This window comes from Arvicanthis niloticus, chromosome 7, assembly GCF_011762505.2.
Source record: "Arvicanthis niloticus isolate mArvNil1 chromosome 7, mArvNil1.pat.X, whole genome shotgun sequence".
Taxonomy (NCBI): Eukaryota; Metazoa; Chordata; class Mammalia; order Rodentia; family Muridae; genus Arvicanthis; species Arvicanthis niloticus.
This window is the reverse complement of record NC_047664.1, coordinates 19,953,702-19,970,588: the sequence shown is the minus strand read 5'-3', so window position 1 is coordinate 19,970,588 and position 16,887 is coordinate 19,953,702. Positions and strand designations below refer to the sequence as shown.

The 16,887-nt window shown below is 42.2% G+C and overlaps 1 protein-coding gene across 4 annotated transcripts in view; it reads right to left on the bottom strand.

The window, feature by feature from the left end:
* Commd1 (copper metabolism domain containing 1) overlaps positions 1-16,887 on the bottom strand; it is a 104,537-nt gene that overhangs the window by 77,057 nt on the left and 10,593 nt on the right. The window contains exon 1 of one of the 4 annotated variants that reach the window (XM_076938029.1): positions 16,507-16,824. The exons of the other annotated variants lie outside the window; for them this stretch is intronic. The gene's annotated coding sequence lies outside the window, so the exon portion shown is untranslated. Of the gene's footprint in view, positions 1-16,506; positions 16,825-16,887 lie in introns of those variants that run through there. 4 annotated transcript variants of the gene reach the window in all.

The window sequence follows — 16,887 nt, the reverse complement described above, 5'->3', positions numbered from 1 at the left end:
CCACATCCCCTGGAACTAGAGTTACAGGAAGTTGTACACCTCCATGTAACCTCAATTGAGAAAATGCCCTCACCAGACTGATCTGCGGCAAGCTTTCAGGCAATGTTCTTGAATGGTGACTGATGTGGATGGGCCCAGCCCACTGTGGGTGGGGCCACCCCTAGGCTGGTGGTCTGGGGTGTATAAAAAAGCAAGCTGAGCAAGCCATGAGGAACAAGCTAGTAATGCGCATTCCTCTATGAGCTCTTCATCAGCTCCTGCCTTGACTTTCTGCCCTAACTTCCCTGCACGATGGACTATAAGATGAAAGAAACCCTTCCTTCCCAAGTTGATTTGGTCATGATGTTTATCATAGCCATAGTAAGGCAACATGCATTTATGAAATGTCACAATAACACTCATAACTCTGCACAATTTTTTAAAAGTGGGGTGGGGCCACTAAGGACATCACTCAGTTGATCGAGTGCTTGCCTAACATGCATATTATAACCCCGGATTCAAGATTTGACACATCGAACCAACGTGGTGGTGGAAGCAGGACCTGTCTGTAATCCCAGCACCCAAGAAGCAGAGTAAGGAGGTTTGGAAGCTCAGGTTCCTCTTGCCCACATTAGTGATTTCAAGACCAGCAAGGTATACACAAGACCATGTCTCAAAAAGAACTAAAAAAGACCAAGAGTGCAGCACTGTGGCACAGCACAGCTTAACATCTGTGAGGCCTGAGTTCAAATCCCTATGAGGGAATAAGAGAGAGGAGGGTGTGAAGACCCGTTAAGGACTTTTTGACCTCCAAAATTTAGGATCCTCAGGATGGTATAAAGGTCAGCAAGGCCTCTCCACTTCTACTTCTCTTCATCTTGCCATATTTTTCATGATCTCCCACTCACTGTGCTTCCCTCCTTTACTGAGCCCTTTAATCTTCTAAATTAGCCATCCTGCCCATATTCTATGAACCTCTGCCTAGAAAATCCCAGCTGCTGCTCCTTCACTCCATTCCTTGCCGGTAGCTGTGACGGTTTGTATATGCTTGGCCCAGGGAGTGGCACTATCACAAGGTGTGTCACTGTCGGAGTAGGTGTGTCACTGTGGGTGTGGGCTTTAAGACCCTAGCTGCCTGGAAGCCAGTCTTCTAGCAGCCTTCAGATGAAGATGTAGAACTCTCAGCTCCTCCTGCACCATGCCTGCCTGGATGCTGCCATGTTCCTGCCTTGATGATAATGGACTGAACCTCTGAACCTGTAAGCCAACCCAGTTAAATGTTGTTCTTATAAGAGTTGCCTTGGTCATGGTGTCTGTTCACAGCAGTAAAACCCTAACTAAGACAGTAACACTTAATCCAGACCTTAATACACATCTTCTTTAGCTTGGTACAGTGGTTCAGCACCTGGGAAGTTGAGGTAGGAAGATTAGGAGTTCAAGGCCAGTCTGGGCTATATGAGACTCTGACCTAATAAAACAAAACAAATAGATTTTACTTTACATAGGATATCTTTCCTGAACCTTCAGACCTAGGATAGGGGTCTCTTTCTAGACTTTACAATAAATTAGTGGTGTTTACCATTAGTGTAGGATAACTGCCAGACCTACCTGGATCTTGCAGCAAAATATAAATGCTTTAAAAAGGACTCAGTCAGTCATACAGGTGCATATCTTTAGTCCCAGCACTCTGGAGGCAGAGGCAGACAGATCTCTGAATTCAAGGCCAGCCTGGTCTATAGAGTGAGTTCTAGGACAGTCAAGGCTACACAGAGCAACCCAATCTTGAAAAATACAAAAGAATGTAAGGACTCCATCTCAATGTTTACTATTTAATCCTTACAGTCTAACACACTGACTGACACATAGTAGGTACCTGTGCAAGACAAGACAAGAAGATCAAGATCAGGAATATGGGAGTGATGAACAGATGACTCTCATGGGATTGTTAGAGCAATAAAACTATTCAGAGGAATTTTACAGATATGCCATTATGCCTGTCAAAACCCATAGAATGACCTTGAGTGGTGGTGTGTGCCTTTAATCCCAGTACTCAAGAAGCAGACACAGATGGAACTCTCTGAGTTAGAGGCTATCTTGGTTAACATAGCAAGTTCCAGGCCAGTCGAGGCTACACTGTCTGAAAAAAACAAAACTAAACAGGAAACAAAACCATAGAATAACCCCTAGGCTGTAGATTGTGATATGTAAAATGTTGGTTCATCCGCTATAACAAACATAGCATGTGGACTAGGATATCACCAATGAGAAAGCCATAGGTAAGCTGTGGTATCTTAGGCATTGTTCACATTGTAAATACAGTCATGTTGTAAATATTCATGGTAGCCTACACCCAAGTCATTCTCAACCTGTCATATGTTTGGATATAATCAAATACATTGTTTAACATGACCAAATATAAAATTCTGTGACTATGTATAACAAAAACAAATACCATAAAGACTTCAAAAACACCCTGGACTCTAATTAAAATCAATTCAAATAAGAAATACTTCAACAGATCCACCCAACCTTTCTTTTATCATTAACACTACAAAGCTAATAAAAATGAATCCTACATCCAGGCCACTCTCGTTCCCTCTACTTGCTGTCTACCTGGCATCACAGTTACAGTTATAATACACATATAGTTTCAAACTACAGAGATATTTAAACACATAAAAATTCACATCATAGGCACTCAAAATTAGACCCTATTCTGGATAAACATTTCTAGTGTTAAAAATAATATTAAATAATTATTGCACACAATTAAGTAGTCTCTAGGACTCTAAGAAACAAGTCACCAAATCAAATATTAAGACCAATTCACATGCTACAAGGCCAGGATTCATAACAAGGTCTATCAAACACTGAGGATGTGAGGCCATGACAATTATCTTTGCAAAAGTAGTAGAGCTGCTTTGGAAGATAATTTGGCAGCTTCTCACAAAGTTGAATATTTCAACCACTCGTTCAAACCAATGCTTCCCTTGGCATTCACCCAAATTAGTTGAAAGTTCTCTCCACATACAATCTGCACAAGCATGCTTACAGAGGCCTTAATCTTAGTTACCAAAACTCGAAAGGAACCAAGATGTCTTCCCTCCAGAGAGTGGAATGTGTTTGTTCATTTGTTAGTTTAGTTTTTACTCTTATTATTTTCATCCAGGCTTTCTACTACTGAACTAAATCCCTAGCTCTCAAACAATGGAGTATTATCCAGTGCTAAAAAGAAATAGGTTACCATGGTTTTAAAGACTACAGGGTATCTATTACTAATTAAAAAAAAAAAAAAAAACAGTCTGAAGACACTACATACATGATTCCAACTATTTGAACATTCTGGGAAAAGTAAAAGCAGGGAGATAAGAAAGAGATCATTGGATGCCGTGGGGGGAGGGGAGAAGAGAGAGAGAGAGAGAGAGAGAGAGAGAGAGAGAGAGAACAGCCGATTGTGAAGCTACTCTGCATATTTGTCACAATCCACAAAATATATAGCACCAAGTGTAAATCTTAAAGTGAACATAGTCTTTGGCCAACAGTCTTAGTTTTACCGGTTTTAATAAATGCATAACTCCGGTGTAAGGTATTGATAGTGAAAAGGGTCTACACTGCCAGTAAAGAAGTCTAACTAGGCATGGTGGCCCACCTCGTTAACACTAGCACTCAACTGCCAAAGGCAGGCAGATCTCTGTGGGTTGGTTCTAGGACAGCCAGGGCTGCATAATGAGATCCTGTCTTTAAAAAAAAAAAAAAAAAAAAAAAAAAAAAAAAAAAAAGTCTATTTATTGATTTTAATAAGTAACAGCAACGTGTTTCTGTGATCTTATGTGAAGAAAGAGAATCCATCAGTTTTCATACTAAGAAATATTTAGTCACACATACACAAAAATTTTAGTCTTATTTTTAAGGTGAACAAGGCACCAATTACTTCCCTAGGATCTGACCTCTGTAGTGGAGCCAAAATAAACAGGAGTGAGCCAGAACCAAAGCTAAGCACAGCCGCGGCCGTGCTGCTTGCTTGTTCGTTCTGTACAAAGAACAATACAGGTTCAGAATGAGACTTCAGCCCTCAGCACGAGAGCATCCAGTACATTCTAGTTATCTGAAAATGTCAACCTTGTGCACTGAAGATTCTGTGGCAGCTGGGAGCAGTGACACACACTTGGGAACACAGCACTCAGGCCAGCCTGAGCTACACAGCAAGTTCCAGGCTAGCCTAAACCACACAGCTAGACCCTATCTCAAAAAAGTAAAATAAAAGAAATAAAATCTGAGGGGTAAGGATAAACTATCTCAGAGGTAGTGTGCTTGCCTAATGAGTGCAAATCTCTGGGTCTGCTCTCTAGCACTGAAGAGAAAAAAAGGAGGGGGGATTCTGATTGTTAATTTCAACAGTAAGCATGATGAGTCCTTTCTTCTTCAAACCTGTGCTATTGAAACAACTTATCATCACAGAGAAAAGAGAGTCTAATATATTACAAATGGATACATATGTCCCACTCACATCCAAATTCCTAATTGAGGGTTTGGAGATGAGGCCCAAGAGGTGATCAGTGTTAGAAGTTATGCAGACAGAAGCTTCCCGATGGTATTAGAAGTGTATGTGTCTTCTATACTGCATCACACACGGGCCACAGGTCCCTCTAAAACTATGAGAAATAAGTTTAAGCCAAGCAGTCTATAGTATTTTGTTACAAAAGCGGGAGTAAACTAAGATACAGTAGAAACTAAACACAATTACAGCCTACATCAATTAGGCACAGATCTAAACTGACTAATCAGGCCAAGACTTCTGATAAGACTTCCAAATACACACCCATTTGTTTGTAAGTGAATTTGCCACCAAAGAGTGTACATTCATAGCAGGAGAGGAAGAGAGAGCAACACTAGCAAGTGACAACAAGGAAGCTCAAGATTTGGAGCCATGAAGAGAATCACCTCCCCACTCAGGCTGAGCCTCTCATGTGCGGCTCTGCTGCCTCCCACTGCGCTCACACGGCCATCGTGTCACTCACTGGAGACCTTAGTAAATTCATACTGACTCATTCTCATGCCTGTAGGCCACTCTATTTGCTAATTTTATTATTATTATTATTAATGTGGGGGAGGGGCACATATGCCACAGTGTATCTATGGAAGTCAGAAGACATCTTTTAGGAATTGGTCCTTTCTTTCCACCTTGCTAAGAAGGGTCTCCCTTGTTTCTACTTTGTTGGATACTCCAGGCCAGCTGGCCCAGGGTGTTCTAGGAGACTCTTGTCTTCATCTCCATCTTGCTGTGGGAGCCCTGGTATTACAGATGCACACCACCATACTTTCTGACTTTTTACATGGGTTTTGGGGATAGAACGTAGGATGTAAAGCCTTACAAGGCAAGTACTTTTACCTGCTGAGCTATCTCAGTAGTCCTACCATTTTACTTTTTTTTAAAAAGTCATTACAGAGAAGTAGAGAGGTGGCTCAGCGATTAAGAGTGCTTACCGCTCTTGTAGAAGATCAGAGTTCAGTCCCAACAGCTCACACCTACCTGTTACTTCAGTCTAAGAACTCTGACACCCTGTGGCCTGCATGGGCACCAGCACAAACATAGTACAGACACACTCTTACACACATAGTTAAATATAAATAAATAATCCCTTGTTTTTTAAGTCACTGTCTTAGTTGGGGCTTTACTGCTGTGAACAGACACCATAACCAAGGCACATCTTATAAAGGACACCATTTAATTGGGTCTGGCTTACAGGTTCAGAGGTTCAGTCCATTATCATCAAGGCAGGAACATGGCAGTGTCCAGGCAGGCATGGTGCAGGAGGAGCTGAGAGTTCTACAGCTTCATCTGAAGGCTGCTAGGAGAAGACTGGTTCCCACTAGAAGGTCTCATTGCCTCCATTGACTGTGGTGATTTAAATAGGAATGGGCCCCATAGATTCCTGTGTTTAAATGCTTGGCCCATAGAAAGTGGCACTATTAGGAGGTGTGGCCTTGTTGGAGGAAGTGTGTCACCAGGGAGGCAGGTTTTGAGGTCCTATGCTCAAGCTATGCCAGAGACACTCAATCTCCTTCTGCTGCTACCTGTAGATCCAGACATAGAACTGTCAGCTCCTTCTCCAGCACCATGACTGCCTGCATGCTGCCATGCTTCCTGTCATGACAATAATGTACAAAACCTCTGAACTGTAAAGCAATTAATTATGTTTTACTTTATAAGAGTTGCTATAGTCACGGTGTCTGTTTCCAGTGATGGAAACCCTAACTAAGACAGTCACTATGTGCCGGGCATGGCAGCAGACTCTTAATCCCAGCATAGGCGGTAGTACAGTCAGGAAGATCTTTGTGAGTTTGAGGCCAGCCTGGTCTACATATTGAGCTGCAGAACAACCAGTACTATATAGAGAGATCTTCTCTTAAAAACCAACCAACCAGCAAGAAGAAGAGCCATTACAGTGTAAGGTCACAGAGTTTAAGAATGCTTCTGACTTTAAATGAGCCTCTTGAGAACTGGGAAGCTAAGGCCTGCCTCTGCAGTCTGCTTCCATCCCAGGCAGCTCAGCTACTTGCATCTGTAACAGTCATGTGAGTCAGTGTACAAGGGCGGCTATGCGGCAAAAGCTAACCTTCACAGGTAGAATAGGTGGTGCTCTGTCAACATTTCTCCTAACCAGGCACTTTTATGGTTGGCTAAGAAAGTTGGGAATTAAATCCAACCTCACAATGATGAGGTCAATAGGTCAACCTGTCTCCCAGCAGGAAGTAAACCCATCTGAAGCACCATGGCTTGGGAACTATACTCAAAATGGTTCATGTTACACATTATTTAAACAATTCTCTTAGAAATGTGTATTTATGCTACTTGCCCCAATTTCAACGTTTCCCTGGCTCCTTCCTCCCCATAGACGGTAGAGCATCCTTGATAGTCAGACCCCTTTCATAGACGGTAGAGCATCCTTGATAGTCAGACCCTTTCAGCAGCTGTACCTCACTTATTTTACCATGACCTTCGTATCCCTGAACTCACCACACTATTCCATCCTCAAGTCTTAATGTGTTCTCCATCCAGGTAGAACCCAGTTGTCAAAATTTGACCATCTGGAACCTGCAAGATGGCTCAGTAAGTAAAAGCACTTGCTACCCACACCTGACGACCTGCTGAGAACCCATGTAAAGCTGGAAGGAGAAAATCCACTGCACAAAGTTCTCTGATCTCTACTCATTCACCACAGCACATGACTGCCCCAGAATTTCATCTTCAAGGATATAGAGAGGGTGGGTAAAGTGCTTGCCACACAGGTGTAAAACAAGGGTCAAACCCGGTTTTGGTGAGAGAAGAGGCAAAGAAAGAGAATGCCTGGAAGTTCATTGGACTGAGACCTATTTCAAACAAGGCAGAAGGCCAGGACCAACAGCTGAGGTTGTCCTCTAACATGTCACAGTACACACACACGCACACACACGAACACATACATGCTATATATGCAAAGACAAAATTTTTTTAAAAACTAGGGTCAGCAAGAAAGCCAAAAAGATAATTTTTGTATTTCGTGTATGTGCACTCATGCATGTATCGTCAGAGAATAACTTGCAGGAGTCGGTTCTCTCCTTATGCTATGTGGGTCTCAGGGATCAAACTCAGGTCATCAGGCTTGGTGTCAAGCACCATTACCTGATGAACCATCTCACTAGCCCAAGAGTCTAGCCAAAATGTTGCTATAATCTACAACTCATTTATGAGGCTTTTTATTTTGCTTTCAATCTTATCATCTGAATCCACTTTCATCTCTTCTAGTAGAGTATGGACTCTTTATTACATATATGATATTGTACTTGACTTTATAAACCCAACATAGATTGTCACAGTTTACCTGTGAAGTGTCCCAACAAAAAGTTCATTTATCAAAGGTTTGTTTTCCAGCTGGGCAATGGTGGTGCATGTCTTTTAATTCCAGCACTTGAAAAGCAAAGGCAGGTGAATCTCTATGAGTTCCAGGATAGCCTGGTCTATAGAATGAGTTCCAAGACAGCCAAAACTATACAAAGAAACCCTGTCTCCAAAAAAAGGGATGGTGCTGGGGGACAGAAAGATGGCTGAGTGGTTAAGAGAATGTACTGCTCTTCCTGAAAAACCCGAGTTCAGCCCCAATTCATGTCAGTCAGCTCACAACCTGTAAGCCCAGCTCCAGGGTAATCTAATGCCTCTAGCATCAGTGGGCACCTGCACACATGTGTGCAAATCTATACCCACAGACACCTATATACATAGAATAAAATATAAATTATTTTTAAAAAGAATAAATCCTAAGGACACTAATCTCATCAAGTATTTCATGAGCTCATAGCTAAACAGGCTACTAAGATGACAGACAGGGGTAAGGAAGTAGGTCACTTGGCTCATACTCTGAGGAGTGTAGGTCACTTGGCTTATACTTCCGAGGAGTACATCCTGTTCTCTCTGCTTCCTGTCCACCTCAAGATGAGCTATTATGCTGTACCATGTGTTCCCATCACTGTGACATTTATCCCTACACCAAATCTGAAACAATCAAGAACTGCAAATTCTGAAATCCTATGCCCAAACTCTCTTCCCTTGTCTCAGGATTTCATCCCAGCAGCAGAGACCTAACACACTTAGCAGAGCACTTTGCATGCAAGAATGAATAAGATACCCCATACCTGTATTGTCGCTTCATTAAACACCCCAGTTCATTAATTCTGTACTCCATACATTCATTCACGTTATGAACCTCACATCCAAGGTATTAATGACTACATCTAACCAAAAAGAACGAACTTTCAGTTTAATAATGAAAAAAGTGGCAGCTTCTATCTTCAACTCCACAAATCAGCCAGCTTTCCAACATCAAGATTGTGAACATCTAAAAACTTAGTATCTGCTTCTGCAAAATCCCAAGACTGGGTCCCTTCAAAGCAATTGCTTGCTATCTTCTACATTACCTAACTCTAATTACAGAACATTATATTAGGATTATATTAAATTATGCTGTTATTCAACAAAATGATTTATAATTTTAGTCATTCTAAAACTAATTCACAGTTAACCTAGCTATCACGCAAAACAAAACCAATTATAAGTCTATAAATTTCATTCTAATTTTTCTCCTCCAAACAGATGGTTGTCCTCAGGTTACCTCTCTCATACCAGTAACATGCTATCTCTAGACAGCTGCTAAGATAACTCTGTTGTTTTGTTACTTGGTTTTGCTGTTGCTTGAATCAAGGTCTCATGTAGCCCAAGCTAGCCCTGAATTAGCTATGTAGCTGAGGGTAATCTAAACTCCTGATATTCTGTTTCTATTCCTCAATTGTTAGAATTACAGTTGTAGGCTTCCATACTCAGATATAAGATAGTTTATTCTTTTTACTCATGCTGAATTCTGTTTATGTATGTACACAGCATGTGGAGGTCAGAAGACAACTTGCAGGATTGGGTTGTATGGGTTAACTCAGGCCAGAAAGCTTTGTAGCAAATGCCTTCCTTGCTCTACCATCTTGTCAGACCTGATGTTCTCTGAAATAGGATTTCATGTATCCCAGGATAGCCATGAACTTACTATGAAGCCAAACATGACCTTGAACTTTACCTGCCACCTCCTCTCAAGTGCTATGACTCTGAGGTTCAGCCCAGTGCAGAGATCTAACACACGTGGGAGCCGCTAAGCAAGATCCAAGCTCCAAAACAATACTTTTACCAAGTAGGACATTTAAGGGTAGGAAAGTCTCCAAAAATAATAACAAAATTAAAAAAAAAGAATCCCTTTTCCTCTCTACTTCATGTCTAGAACTACTGCTGTACTACTATAGCTTCCAGGCTTCTTTGGGGGAGAGTACTTGATTTGTGCAGTATACAACTCAAAAACAAGTTAGAATTCATGTCTTTTTATATACTTATTTTACTTTATGTGTATGTGTGTGCTTGAGAACTAGGAGATGCTCGGCCTGATGGCTCATGCCTTCTGACACTCACAAGGCTAAGGAGGGGAGACTGCAATTTGAAGATTAGCCTGGGCTATGTAAACAAGACCTTGTCTTAAAATGATAATAACAATAAACTTAAAAAAAAAAAAACTAAGAGAAACTACTAAACTGTGACAAGCAGGTTCTGTGGTGTTTTTGCTCTGGGGGTAAAGCACAACCTCTTGCACTAAAGACAGACAGACAGACAAAAAGGTCTCTAAAATGTGACAAGGATAGTAAGGTATAAAACCTGGGCGTTCTGGGAGTTCTGAGGTATAGCTCAGAAGTAGGGTATGTACCCTGGGGTTAGGTTCCCAGCATCATGGGAAAAGAAGAAAATCTCACTTTAGAGAAAAAATATATATACTTATTTAATCATCTACTTTGCAGCTGCTAAGAAAACTACTACTTCTTTATTAAAAAACAAAAAATTCAAAAGAAACAACTCAGTACACAGGTACTATCTTACAGTCTATGCAGTCTATAGTCTAATGACAGTTATGCAGTCTAATGACAAAATAAGGCCAAATTAAGCTATACAGAAACCTATAAAACCATCCTATGAACAGACCAAAAGGTTCTGTACTCAATAAAAGAAATATAAGAAACAACAGCTAAATTAGAGACTACAAACCAGAGTCCTGAGGAAGGTGGAATGTGGCCACAGGCCAGCCTCAGAGCTGATGCTTATCCTGTGAGTTCCACTGGGTAACGGCGAGTGTAAGGCCAGCCTGGGACAGACAACAAAATCCTGTCTCAGAAAAAAAGTAGGATCTTCTCTATTAGGCAAAAACAGGGTGCCCATTAAGAATAGAACCAATAAATACATCAAGGAATATTCAAGCAATAAGATTCTTGGCAGCTCTAGAAATTATTTCTATAAAAAGGTCAGACAATGAATATTTTAGGCTTTGGCATGCAGTCTCTGTTCTAGGTGCCCAATTCTGTCCTTGAAGGGCAAATAGGAGACAATTTATCACACTGACATCTCATGTTCACATTATTAGAGAGCTGGAGGGATGGCTCAGTGGTTAAAGAACTGTTCTCAAGGACGTGAGTTTGATTCCCGCTCCCACATGGTAGCTCACATCCATCTGTAACTCTAGTTCTATGGGACGCCCTCTTCTGGCTTCTGAGGGCACACATACGTACAATCAGCAAAACATTCAACCACATAAATCTTTTTAGCGGATTTTAGCAGATTTTAGCCGGTCAGTCTTTAATCCCGGCAGAATAGCCAGGACTACATAGAGAGACCTTGTCTCAAAAGCAAAAATAAGGGGCTGAAGAGATGGCTCAGCAGTGAAGAGCACTGACTGTTCTTTCAGAGGACCTGAGTTCAATTCCCAGCAACCACATGGTGGTTCACAACCATCTGTAATGAGATCGGATGCCGTCTTCTGATGTGTCTGAAGAAAGTAACAGCAACAGTGAACTTGCATATATAAAATAAATAAATCAGCGGGGCAGTGGTGGCGCATGCCTTTAATCCCAGCACTTGGGAGGCAGAGGCAGGCGGATTTCTGAGTTCGAGGCCAGCCTGGAATAAAATAAATAAATCTTAAAACAAACAAAAAATAAGCCAGGCAGTGGTGGCACACACCTTTAACCCCAGCCAGCACTTGTGAAGCAGAGGTAGACATATCTCTGAATTTGAGGCTAGCCTAGTATACAGAGCAAGTTCCAGGAAAGCCAGAACTACACAGAGTAACTTTGTCCTAAAAAAAAAAAACAAAACAAAACAAAAAAAATTAAATAATAAAGATTAAGATGGAGAGACAGGGCCAGCAAGATGGCTCAGTGGGTAAAGACACTTGCCACCCAGCCATGACAGCCAGGAACCCATAAGGTAGAAGAAGACAAGAAAATGTCTGTAAGTTGTCTTCTGGATATGCACGCATAGATACACAGATACACACACACACACACACACACACACACAGTATATTTTCAAAAAATGAGAAATGGAAGTTGTAAAAATAACTTTTATTCACTGATATAACTGTCGTCTCAGAGGCTTACTGCTGAATAATCTTATCCTTTTAAGTTCTTTCTGAACTCTGACTGGTCGGTTCAACTCTGCTGTTCTGGCTAAAACTCTTCTCCAAGCTGACAGATTCAATCTGACTTCTCTCAGCTTCTCACTAAATTGCTTGCTTGACATCAAACTAACTCTGGCAGTTTATTCTAATCTTCTAGCTCCTTCTTATTCTCTGGCATCTGCTGACCTGCACCGAACTTCATGAACTCAGGAACAGACTCAAGTCCACTGCACAGCACCCACTGCACTGACTCTTTCCCTGCACTGCTCTTAAACAGCTTCTCTTTCCTGGGAAAGAGCGGGGTCCTTGGGCGCATCCTGTCTCTGACTCATTCTGCCAAATCTCTCTCTGACTCATCACTTTGCCCCTCAATTAGACATCACGTTCAAACACAGCTGCTTCCTTCCCTCTACATACTAATCCTATGCACGTTGTTTGGGATTAAAGGTGTGCAGCATGTCTGCATTCCAGCCAGAGGACACAGACCTAGGTCTTTGGATCCCATCCCTTGCCACAGCAGCCATGTTGCTGGATTAAAATTCCTCTACAGGAGGTGAAGAAAGTTGTAAAAAGGCTAATTTATATTTCTGCTTTCATAACTTTGTGTGCTCATTCACTGTCAGGATGCTCCCATATCTAGCCACTCCTTGAGTATCAGGTTCAAGGGGCAAGGAAATAGTCTGTCTCACTGATGTTCACAAAACCCATAGAGGGACACAATGAGGTTGATTTGAATACATGGCTATATTTCAAATAAACTAGTAATTGGGTTTTTTTAATGCAAAATATGCTCTGAAAAAAGAAAGGTAAATTTAAAGACTTTATATATGGCAAGTTCTCTGTTAAGAAATAGGTGGAGGGGCTAGAGAAGATGGCTCAGTGTGTAAGAGCACTGCTGTTCTTACAGAAGAACCAAGTTCAGTTCCCAGCACCCACATGATGCCTCACAATCATCCAGATCCAAGGGAACTGAAACTCTCTGTGGGCACCAGGCATGAGTATGATGCACAGACATACATGCAGGCAAAATACTCATACACATAAAGTAATAAAAATGACTTTTAAAGCTAGGCCATAGTGGCACACACCTTTGAGCACAGCACTTGGGAGGCAGAGGCAGGTGGATCACTGTGATTTTCAGGTCAGCCAGGGCCACAGAGAAACCCTGTCTCCAAAAAAACATAAATAGGTAGGTAGGTAGGTAGGTAGATAGATAGATAGACAGACAGACAGACAGACAGACAGACAGGATATTACACAGAAAACCACTGTCTCCAAAAAACAAAGAGAGAAAGACAGAGGATGTTACACAGAAACCCTGTCTCAAAAATAGATAGATAGATAGATAGATAGATGACAGACAGACAGACAAATAAAGCAAACCCAGGTTGTAGTCAAGAATGACTCTGATCTCCCAATCCTCCTCCTTCTTCCTCCCCAGTTCTGGGACTACAAACATGTATAGGCACTGTGCCTCCTGGCCATACAAAATTCTGGGTAATTTTTTTTTTAATGAAAGAATTAGTTGAAACAATTGCTCTTTATAATTTTTAAATTTGTTTATTTTATGTGTATGAATGTTTTGCCTGACTTGGAGGTCAGAAAGACCTCTGATCCCCTAAAACTGCAGTAACGCTGAGTTGTGAGCTACCATTTGAGTGCTGGGAATCAACCTGGATCTTCTAGAAGAGCAACAAGCACTCTTTTTTTTCTTTCCTGTTTTTCTGTTTTTGTAGACCAGGCTGGCTTTGAACTCAGAGATCTGCCTGCCTTTGCCTCTCAAGTGCTAAGAATAAAGGCATGTTCCACCATCGTCCAGCTCCCATTCTTTTTAATTATCACTATAAAAAATTCTACTACATTAATTTATTCATCTGTATGTGGGCATGTACTTGCCACCCATGCACTTGTGAAAACTTGTGCCACCATTGCCCAGCTTGCAATAAGAGCTCTTAACCACTGAGATATCTCTCCAGCCCCATTGAAACAAATTTTTTATTAAAAATAATTTTAATTTCAAAATGCCAAGCCAAATGTTTAGATTTTTTATACACAAAATTATTACTTTTGAATAGCCAGCAAAAGCATTTTCTGCCTCGAACATTCCAGGAAAAAAAAATTAAATATCTTTATGCAGTTCTGCAGCTATTAGCAAACCAATATTCTACTGCCACCTACAGTAGAAAAATAAAATTACAGTTAAAACCTAAAAGTATGCCCTCTTCTATTTATGAGTCCATATTTAGCTCAGGACTTGTGTCACCCCAACCCTCAAGAGACTTATAAAAAATAGCTGCTGCAAGTTCACAGTCTACATGGGCTACCCAGTGAGCCCCAGGCCAGTCTACATTAAAGAGAGAGACTGTATCCCAAGTAACTAACTCACAGTTTTGTTTTGTTTTGTTAGAGACAGGGTTTCTCTGTGTAGCCCTGGCTGTTCTGGAACTCACTCTGTAGACCAGGCTGGCCTCGAACTCAGAGATTAGTGCTGGAGGTAAAGGTGTGCACCACCACTGCCTGGATTTGTTTTATTTTCTTTTTGGAGGGGGGGGGACCTTTTAAATCTATTTTTACTAATGTTTAATTATATTATCCAAACCATATAGTAACAGTAAAATCTTTCTACTGTAACACAGGGCCCCAGACCTCAGCACAACTGACTCCACGATGGAAGTGCCCATTCAGGCTGTAAAACTCAGCACACAGACAGCACTACCTGGCAAAAATAAAAGCAAAGACTTAATCAGTCAAAGCCACAAGCTGTGGGAAAGTTTCTAAATGAACTAACCTTGCTTCTGGATAGTTCTGGATAGTTCTGTTCTAAGATTTTCTAGATGGGTGGCGGCAGTGTAGGCCTTTAGTCCCAGCACTCAGGAAGCAGTGTAATAAGTATAGTATTTTTTTTTAAAGTCTCTAGACATATAAAAATAGTTTAATCAGGACCACTACAGCCAACACTGTGCCTGACAACCAGAACCCAGCAACATCACCCACTCAAGAAAACCTGACACAGGTATAAACCCCATGACGCCCATTGTTCTGCACATCTGGAGTGATGCCCTCTAGATGAGCCCTGTGGCTGGACAGTCTCCCCAGTATCCTGACCCTCAAGTCAGAGACTTTTGTTAGACTGGACCTGACCGCCAGCTAAGATACATCACACATGTGAGCACCCTGGGAATAAAGACTTAGGACCATAGTTAGGAATTTAAAGTGTGAACCTTGTGTGATGGCCCTCAGCATAAAGCATAACTTTTGCTATACTAACTACAATTATCTACTTTCTTTCTTGTGACACAGAGGAGGGCAGATCTTTCTTCTGAGTTAGAATTGCACTGCTTTGAACAGTCACCATGACCAAGGCAACTCTTATAAGGACAACATTCAATTAGGGCTGGCTATCAGGTTCAGAGGTTCAGTCCAGCATCCAGGCAGGCATGGTGCAGGAGGAGCTGAGAGTTCTACAGCTTCATCTGAAGGCTGCTAGCAGAATACTGACTTCCAGGCAGCTAGGATGATGGTATTAAAGGTCACACCCACAGTGACACACCTACTCCAACAAGACCACACCTCCTAATAGTGCCACTACCTAGGCAGAGCATATACAAACCATCACATTCCACTCCCTGGCCCCCATAGGCTTGTTCAAACATATGAGTCTATGAGGGCCATACCTAAACATAGCATAATGCAAGGCCAGCCTAGTCTACAGAGCAAATTCCAGGACAGCCTGGCTGCACAGTTAAAACCCTTATCCCAGAAAAAAAAAAAAAAGAAAATATTTTCTCTTGGCTTAAACTCTTGTCTGAGCAGTCTTCTCTGGAGAATACCCCACAAAACTACATTACACGACAAATGAAAAGAATGTGTTTTACAAAGAACAAAACGCATTTAATATTTAAAAAAAAAAAAAAAAAAATCCTTACTTTCCACAAGAGTGAGGAACTGAAGCTAGAAAGATGGTTTAGCTGGTAAAGCCCAAACAAATATGAGAACTTAATTTCTATCCCTAGTACCACATAAAGGATCCCGGAAAGGTGGGTGGCCAGCACCGGCTTGGTGGCCTGCATTAAGACAGGTCTACCCAGGCTCAGGGCCAGCACTCCCACTGCAGGGGGCGGAGACAAAAAAGGAAAAAAAAAAAAAAAAGCAGTAAGATTTGTACTGCGCAGGCTCCCCGTTCCCGAGAAAAGACGTAACTGCAGATAACAGGGTAACTGCGCAGACCAGCCATACCGCGGATAACTGCGGATACCTGGATAACTGCGCAGGCCGACCTGTAAAGCAGATAACCATAGGCCAGCTATACCATGGATAACCGGGTAACTACGTAGGCTGGCCATACTACGGATAACCAGGTAACTGCGCAGGCCAGCTGCGCCATGGAGGCCGGCTATAAGCGGATAACCGGGTAACTGCGCAAGCCGACTGTACCATGAATTTGGTAATTGCATAGGCTGGCCATACCACGGATAACCGCGGATAATCGGGTAACTGCGCAGGCAGGCCGTACCACGGATAACTGGATAGCCGGGTAACTGCGCAGGCAGGCCGTACCACGGATAACTGGATAGCCGGGTAACTGCGCAGGCAGGCCGTACCACGGATAACTGGATAGCCGGGTAACTGCGCAGGCAGGCCGTACCACGGATAACTGGATAGCCGGGTAACTGCGCAGGCAGGCCGTACCACGGATAACTGGATAGCCGGGTAACTGCGCAGGCAGGCCGTACCACGGATAACTGGATAGCCGGGTAACTGCGCAGGCAGGCCGTACCACGGATAACTGGATAGCCGGGTAACTGCGCAGGCAGGCCGTACCACGGATAACTGGATAGCCGGGTAACTGCGCAGGCAGGCCGTACCACGGATAACTGGATAGCCGGGTAACTGC